Raw genomic sequence first — 8342 nt, forward strand, 5'->3', positions numbered from 1 at the left:
TGGTGAACCACTTGGAAGGTCCATTCTGGTCAGGAGCCATGGCCCCAGGAAGGGAAGTAAACAAGCAGAGAGCCCAGCCGATACCCGCTCCAGACAGCCAGGGACGTGGGGCTGCTCCCTCAGGAAGAAGGTGCAAGCTGTCCCCTGATACAGCCACAAGAGAAAGCTCAGACAGGACAAGGCCCCCGCCTCCTTCCACACCTAGCGGGGACACCCAGACCTAGGGCTACCCTGAGGCCCCTGCTGGGCTCCTCCTTCCCCCTTGACCAGAGGCCCTTGGGGATGCTGTGTGCACCCCTCACAGAGGAGGGAAGAAGGGACCAGCCGTGCTGCGCCACTGTCGGGCTGCGGTTCTCTTGGCCTTTCCTGTCCTCCACGGGCAGGAGATCAGAGGACCCTGTCCTAGGGCTCTGTAGTGACCCTGATGTGGTGCTGTGGGGCAGATGGAGGCCCCTGGCTCCTGTTCCCATGTCTCAGGGCTGGGCTGGAGGGCTGAGCTGCAGGGGAGGCGTGTACCCTTGTTCTGCAGCTGCAGGGGGGTGGGGGGGGGGGGTGGTTCGGCATGGAGGGCCCACAGCTGGAAACCCAAGTTGTTCCTTGTGTACTGATTTTCTGCTCCCGGCCTGGAGTCTGGGGGCTGGGAGAAATGAGGGAGACCAGGGCTCCTGACCAGGCTTGGAGCCTGGCTGGAGGGAAGCATCCTCACCCGGTTAAGAGGAAACAAGCAGCCGCAGAGCCAGGCCTGGGGGCTCACCGGAGGGGAAACGGGGCACGCGGGCCTGGCCGGAGAGGACCGTCTGCCCCAGGGGTGACCCAAGATGCTGTCAGGATGGGGGTGCCTGGGGTTGAGAGGGGCACAGAAGGAGCCCAAGGCGCGCGCAGGCCAGGGTGCCAGCAGGTGGCGCTGGCTCCGAAGACAGAAAAAAAATGCCTGCAGCAAACCTGAGTGGGTGTCACTGCGGCTGCAGATGGTGGGGGAGGGGTCTCTTCTCCCCGGGGCTGCGGAGCCTCACGTGCCTCAGTCCCGCACAGTCCAGAGGTTTGGGGCGCCATGCGGTCAGGCACATCCATCTCCCTCCTTTCGACCCTGGCTGGCCCTGGGTGTAAACTGCCGTCCCTCCTCATTTTGACCCGTGTCCTTGAGGTGTGGAGGCCGTTCCAGGAGCTCAGAAAGGGCCACCCCCACCCCGTGGCCCAGTGGACTGAGGAAGGACAGACTTTGCAGTGACCTCAGGCCCTATCTCACCCCTTCCGTCGTAGCCATGGCAACTGCCCAGCGCGCCGCGGTTGGGGCGAGTGGCCCTCGGGACACTGTTGGCCCCGCGCCCGTGGCGCTCCTGTCCCGCGGGGCCACCCGCCGCCAGCACCGCGGACAGCGCTCCGACCAGCCCACGGGGTGGCCCTGACCTCCCCAAACCCAGCCCGCGCGGCCGCCGACTCCTCACCGCTCTCAGTCCCCCACCGCCGCTGCCGCCAGCGCCCACCCCCCACTCTGCCGCCCCCCGCGGACCCTCCCTTTGTTTCCCGGTTCTCGCTGCCCTCTGGACGCTCTGTTCTGCGGGTACACGTGGCCGCAGCCTCGTCTGGGCCGCAGGCTTCCCCCTCGGCCGCCCCCACCCGCCCCGCAACGCCCGCGGCGTGCGGGTCCCTTTGTGTCCCGCGGCCAGGTCCCCGGCCCGGCAGCTGGGCCGCCCTCTGGGAGGGCGCATTGTTCGCCGGATTTGTCCGCGGCGCGAGGGGCCGCCGGGGGCCGGGCTAGCCTTCCTCCCGCGGGAGGGGCACCGCGCCGGCCCGGCTCGCGGGCCATTTCCATGAGAAAGGAGCGGCGGAGGCGCCTCTCTTGGCATTCACCGCGTGCCTTAATTGTATAGACATTAAATCAAGGTCCGCTGTGAACACGCAGAGGGGCCCTCAGGGCTGCAGCGGGCGGCGAGCGGCCCGGCCCGGGTCGGGGCAGCGGCTCCGGTTCGCGGTGGGTCCTTGCCCGAAGGGCGCGAACGCTCCGGCGTCTTCGCCGCGGGGCGCGCGGGGCGGGGGCGCTGCGCTACGCCGACTGTGCCTCCTCGGACTCCAGCCTGGATCCGCCCCCAACTCCGAAGAGCCCACTCTTCTTCCCCTTCCGCAGCAGGGAGGGGGCCCAAGCAAGCCCTTCGGGCGTCCCCGGAACCTGGCACCCCGCGGAATCGCGGGCAAGGAGGCGCTGGAGGCGACAGGGTGAGCGAGCGAGTGCGCGCCCGGCCGCCTGGCGCGGGCCGCCGAGGGGTGCGGTGCCCGCTCCGGCAAAGCGGCGCGAGCTTCTCCGCAGCGACCTCCCCCGCAGAGCCCCCACCCGGCACGACCAGCGAGCGCGTTACGAAAGCGGCTAAAAGAAAATCTCGATGCTCAGAAAGGAAAGCCAGTCTCTTTTTACAGCCCAGCGAGCTCGCCCTCCCCACGCGCCGGTACCCGCGAGACGCTCGAGCCATTGGTGGAGAGAAAGCCGGGAAGACACGGAGAAGGCGCTCGCGGGACTTGTCCCGGCCCGGCCCCGAGCGCAGTTACCCGTCCAAGGCGGGAGCTGCAGCCGCCTCCTGTCGCTCCTCGGCCTCCGCCGCCTCCGCCTCCTCCTCCGGCCCCGCGCGCCTCGCGGGCCCCGGACGCGGCTGCCCGGGGCGGAGAGCGCGGGGACGCCGCAAAAGGAGCCGAGGAAGTCCCTGAGCTCCACGGGCCCGCTGGGAGCCGACCGTCAACGGGCTCAGCGCGGCGGGCGCCCAGCTCCTGCTCACCCGGGCCGGCCCAGGAGCGACTGTCCCACGCCCGCCGCCGCCGCAGCTGCCCCCGCGCGTATCCGTGCTCGGCTCGGGCACCGGGCGATTATCACTGGGGCGCGCGGTGACGTCACCCGGACACCGGCTCCGTCGCCGCCTCCCCGAGGTGTCCTTGAGAACTGCGGGGCACGCGCGCCGCGCACACGCGCATACACGCACTGCGCGCCCGGTGCCTCCCGCGCACACTCGCCGTGTCGAGCTCCGCGCGCTCTTCCGTTAACACGGACGCCGCCCTCGAGCGCCCTCGACCGTCCCCGGCGCCCCGCGGCCGCACGTCTACCCACGGGAACGTGTCTCTCTCATCCACACACACACCAGGACCCTCCCGTGCCCCTCCCGCACCCACGCGAACGCTCCTCCTGAAGCCCCGCGGCCGCAGCCCCTCTGAGTGCACGTTGACAACCAGCAACCACGCCTCGGCTGCACACGGCTTGGTCTCACACGCAGACGCACCTCCGCACGGCCTGCGCCGCAGGTTCGCGCTTCCAGTCTTTCCCCCATAAGGCGCACATCGTCACTACCCACAGCGCCTGCAGCCCCCACAGGAAAGGAAGGCTCGGGAGCCCAGAGCTCGGAGCGGCCCACTGGGTAGTTATCTGGAGGAGGGAGATAGACACCCCATCAAAGATCACTCTCCTTGCTGTGTCTGTGGGGTGGGGTGTTCTCGTCCGGGGTCCACGGGCCGCGGATTCACAGGCAACACCTCAAGGCCTCACTCACACCCTGTCCTTAGAGTCCTGAGGGCTGAGCCTCATTCGAACCTCTCAGGCCAAGGACCAGTGGCTCCCCGAAGCCAGACCTCCTCAGGCCTCCCCACTGGCCTTTGTTTCAGTGCAGACGGTGAGGGAGCCTCAGGCCCAGGCCCGGCCAACAGGCCCCTCTTCAGGCCCACACAACCCCTGTGCCATCTGCCTCAGAGCAGAGCCTGCTGACCCTCCCACCTTGGACATGAGGTCCTGTCCCTCCCTGCTGGCCCTCTCCAGCACTGCAGGAGCCCCAGGGCAGCAAAAGCGACCAGGGCCGGCACTCAGGGCTGCTGTGCGCTCCCCCCGCCCCTCCACGCGGGTCCTCAATCCGCCAGGATGGCTGTCCCATAGGGCCCTTCCCAGCTGCAGTTCCTTGCCCTTTGCTGGAGTCGGGAGTGGCCCTTCTCCCTTGCATGGGGTGCAAACTGCCTCCCTCAGCCCAACATCCAGTAAAATCCCAAGCCTGCTGGGTTCCCAGCCACAGCCAGCCCAGGCCTGATGCTTGCTGGCAGGGGTGAAGGGCGGGGGACGCAGGGCAGCCGGCAGAGACTGCGTTGACTGCAGCCTCTAACACAACTGAGGCGCGTCCCCACAGGCAGCGGGGGCCGCTGTCCATGGTGTTGAAACAGAACCCCAAACCCCAGTCTCATCTTGCCCGGCCTCGCCTCTGGACTTTTTTCACCCCACTCCCATCTTCTCCCTAGAAGGGTCGGGGCATACTTCTGCCCTCCTCCTTTGATTTCCTGGATGAGAGGTGGTCGGATCTGACTTCCAGCTCCCTGCAGCTTGTCTGCATTCTATGCGGGAGGGCTCCTCAGGTTTATGGATCCCAAATCTTCCTTCAGATTCCCCTTTGTACCAGACTGGCTCCACCCAGAGCCAAGAGAGCATCACCAGCCTTCTGAGGCCTGCTCTTTTCTCTGGCTGAGCACTTCCATTCTGACTCCCCTCAGATCTCTCCCCAGGCAGGTAAGGTGGGGGTGTGTGCCCCATGCCTTGGATCAGATCAGCTTTCTGTGCAACCCCAAAACAGCCTACAGTATTTGCTCTTGGGATCCCGAGCACCCACCCACGGAGCCTAAGGCTCACCCCTTCTTCCATTCCCAGGTACCCGTGGCCCCCAGCTCTGGCCCGCAGGAGGAAGGGTCGCCTTGGGCAAGGGGTGGGTGCTGGATGAGAAAAGACTTCCTGCCCTGCCCGTCCTCCTGCGTCAGCCTGGTGGGGACCTTCTTGGTGGCCCTGAAGCCCCTGAAGGTTCTGTAGAAGTCAACTCACGGCTGCTAGACCCCCGCTGGGTCCTTTTCGCTCCTCAGGTGCCGGCCGGCCTCACCGCACCCCAGCCCAGCCATACCCGAACCGTCTCTGCGCCGCTGCCCACGCTGCCGCTTCCGCCCAGCACACCGAGAATTTGGGTTTGTGGATTCGTTTATTTGCCAGCTCCACGGATCGGGGCAGGGGCTCCTGGCTCCCAGCGGAGGGCGCGAGGAGATGCGTGGCCGATTGCTCAGTGCTCCGGGTTCCGAGCTACTGCCTCCATGCGCACAAAGGCCCTGAGAGCCTGGGCCGGCAACTTGGAGGTGGGTCAGGTGGCTTTGCAGGGCGGGGGCAGGGAGGAGGGAGGGAGGGATGCAGCCGAGACCCCCTTCCTCCTCCCCTCCCCTTCCCTCCGCCACCGTGAAAGGCTTCGAATAACGTGGGATTAAACAAATCCACAGAAACCAGGGAGGAACCCCCGCCCTTTCCGCTCCGGCTTCCTCGTCACACCGCCCGCCCCTCCTGGGTGCGAGGCCTGTCATTCCTCTAGAAAGGGGAGGGGCCGCGGCACCGCTGGGAACCACTGGCTCTCGGCCCCTCGACCCTTGACTGTGCCCTGGATCCAAGGTGGGAGAGGAAGGGGAACGGGGCCTGGGACCTGAAGGGAGTAGGGAGAGGCTGGAGGCCAGCTGCAGGGGCCTTCAGGGCAGATGTAGCCTGGGACGGGGAGGCTGAGAGCCTCAGCCTGAAGGAGGGGGACAGTTTGCAGGCACAGGGCTTCAGGGTGCCAAGGCCAAGCCCTGCTCACGGTCCAGCCCTGCTCTGAACCATGTCTTGGGCATGGTCCACTGCTTCCAAGCTCCGGCTTGGGTGGTCCAGGGACCTCAGAGGCCCCCATATAGACCTACCCCTGCAGCGAGGCCCTGGTCCCCCTAACACCCCCAGGGAAGCTCCTGGCTCCCGCTCATTCCCTTCTTCCCTCCACACGGAGCAGGTGCCTGATGCCGTTGGGGGAGGGGTCCCACCCCCAGAAGGGACCCCCCCCAGCCCCCGTCAGGACACTTCTGGGGCCTCTTCCGCCCCCTATGTGCTCCCAGGGCACCGACCAGTGGCTTCTCCCTGTATGACTTCGGGGTGTGCTGAGAGCAGGTGCAGCGCGAGCCCCCACAGCGTAGAGGCTAGGTCTCTGTTCCCATCCCTATGCTTAGGTCTGGATGGGGCCCGATGGGAGGGGTTCCTCCCTTCACCCTTTGAAGTGGGTGGGGGGCCGGACGCCCGCCACGCCTGAGTGCGGAGGGCGAGGGCGGGAGCAAGGCCACCACAAAGACTGCGATTGTTAGCCGGCGGGCGCACAGTGGGCGGGGCTCGGGGGCCAGCATGGAAATAAGGCTGCAGCCCCTCTCCCGGCTCCCGCCCCTTCTCCTTCCTCCCCGGCTCCAGCTGGTCCAGCTCCACAAGGAGGGACCGGTGGAGGAGCGCCCAGCAGGCCCAGAGGTGCACCTCTCCTGCTGGGTCATCGGGCTGTGCATGCCGAGGGTGGTGGTCAGGAGGCCAGGTGAGTGGCGCACCTGGACAGTCAGGCACAGTGGAGGCCAGTGCAGAGTCCCAGGCAGGGCACGGTGTGAGGGGTGCTGGCCGAAGCCTGGCCAGTGGGAGGAAGGGGCCTTTTGTTCCCCCGGCGCCCCTGCCCGACCTCCCTGAGGTTTCAGGTGCCTCCTTGGTCACCCAGCCACTCTCCCCTGCTCTGGGCTGGCTGCCCTCCTCCTGCCAGCTGCATCCTGGCAGCGGAGCAGCCCCTGTTGTCCCCAGGCCCAGCCCAGGTCCCAGAAGGCGTGTTGTGGGGAGGGGTCCCAGGCTGTCCCCCACTCACCCCGCCTAGGGGTCTAGTGTCAGCAAAGTGCCCCTGGGAAGATGAGGGTGAGGGCTTGCTGCCTCTGCTGCCCTCAAGAAAGCACAGACCAAGTCGGGACAGGAGCAGCCTGGGGGCTAGTCTCCCTGGGGTTCCTCCAGAGCCTGCAGAGCCCCCACACCAGCCCTGAGCCCCTTCTGCCTGGCTGCAGGGGCCCAGCCCACCAGGGCATGCAGGACCCCATGGGAGCAGGATCCCCTGGACTAGAATGCCTGGGCCTCCTTGGAGAGCTGGGAGCAGGGACTGATTTCCTTGGCCCTGAGGCCTCCCTCCATCAGACCCCTGCCCCACTTGGCTGTCTCCTCAGACAGGCAGGGCGATGGTGGGATGATGAGCCCAGCCCAGGGCCCAGGTTGTCTCAAGTCTGCACTGGTAGGGGCTCTGCCTGTCCCCACCGCCTCTGTCCACAGCCTGGGGAGAGGGGCGGGCCTGTCCCCACCAAGGTCCCCTCCCCGTCTCAGAGGTGAGGAGGCAGTTCTGCCCCAGGGCACCCCGTGTGCCCCCTTCTCCCTCAGCTCCCAGAGGCCCCAGCAAGGAGTCCACCCCAGCAGCATCCCAGCTGGGGCCGGCCCAGGCCTAGATTCCGAAAGACTGCCATGGCTTGGCTCGGATCTGGGCCTCTGGCAGCCTTGAACACAGCATGGTGCGGGGGTACCAGAGTGGCCTTCTGCTGTGCACTCCTTCGGTCTCTGCCTCCTCCACCCGAACTGCTGTGTCTCTAGTCCCAGTTCTTCTGCCTCCAGGCGAACTCTTTCCCCTTGGTCTCTGGGTCTCTCAGATCTGTGTGTCTCCATCTCTCTCTGCACCACCCCCCATTTCTCCCTCCTTCTCTGCTTCCTCTGTCCTGCCCCCTGCCCCTACCTCTGTTCCCCCACCTCCCTCCACCTCTGAGCGTCTGGCTCCTTTTCCTCCCTGACCCACACCTCTCTCCAGCCTCTCAGACTTGCCTCCTCTCAGGGACAGGAGCACTTTCCTGCTGCCCTCTTCAGGTCTGCCCCCACCCTCCAGGATGTGTCACAGGGAGTGTCCCCTGCTGGGGGAAACAGGTGGAACTTCCCACCAGGCCTTGGGAAGTGAGAGAGTGGCAGAGGGATGAAGGGGAAGAGAGGACAAGCTATGGTCCCCAGGAAAAAAGACCCTCCTGTCCAGCCAGTGTTTACCCCCGGGATTGGGGGGGAGGATACAAGAGCCCAGGGGATGTAGGTGGGTGTGCTGCAGTGGTCAGCAGTAGGGGACAGATGCTGGACCAATGCTGTGTGCCCCAGGAGAGGGGCAGGAGCATGCTGGTGGGAATGCAGAGGGGCTGCTCAGACTTGGGGGCTGGGGGCCTACACTAGGGGCCTGGGGTTGCTTGGTAGGAGTATCCTGGGGTGCAGGTGGGGGAGGGGAAGCTGGTCATCAGTCATCGTGTTACTCAGAGCCTTCAGCCACCCGTGGGCTGGTGTGGAGTCCAGGAGTCTGTTTGTGTGCATTTCAGGGTGAATGTTTATTTGAGACAAGGGGTAGTGGTTTCCCACTAATGGTGGAGTTCTAAACTGGAGGACAAGGGCATGGCAGCCATTTTATTTGTGTAAGACTAATGTGTTAATGATTGCACATGTCTGAAGTAAGATGGTCCTGGGGAGC

General features: G+C 66.1%; 1 long non-coding RNA gene across 1 annotated transcript in view; it reads left to right on the plus strand.

Annotated features, from left to right (window-relative positions):
• The first annotated feature begins 8137 nt into the window (after nucleotides 1–8137).
• The window catches only part of LOC139186532 (uncharacterized), a 6139-nt gene continuing 5934 nt past the window's right edge, over nucleotides 8138–8342 (plus strand). Inside the window, exon 1 of the long non-coding RNA XR_011570114.1 lies at nucleotides 8138–8342. This exon is cut by the window's right edge and continues 178 nt beyond it. This is a non-coding gene — a long non-coding RNA (uncharacterized lncRNA).

Source organism: Bos indicus, chromosome 13, assembly GCF_029378745.1.
Source record: "Bos indicus isolate NIAB-ARS_2022 breed Sahiwal x Tharparkar chromosome 13, NIAB-ARS_B.indTharparkar_mat_pri_1.0, whole genome shotgun sequence".
Classification (NCBI taxonomy): Eukaryota; Metazoa; Chordata; class Mammalia; order Artiodactyla; family Bovidae; genus Bos; species Bos indicus.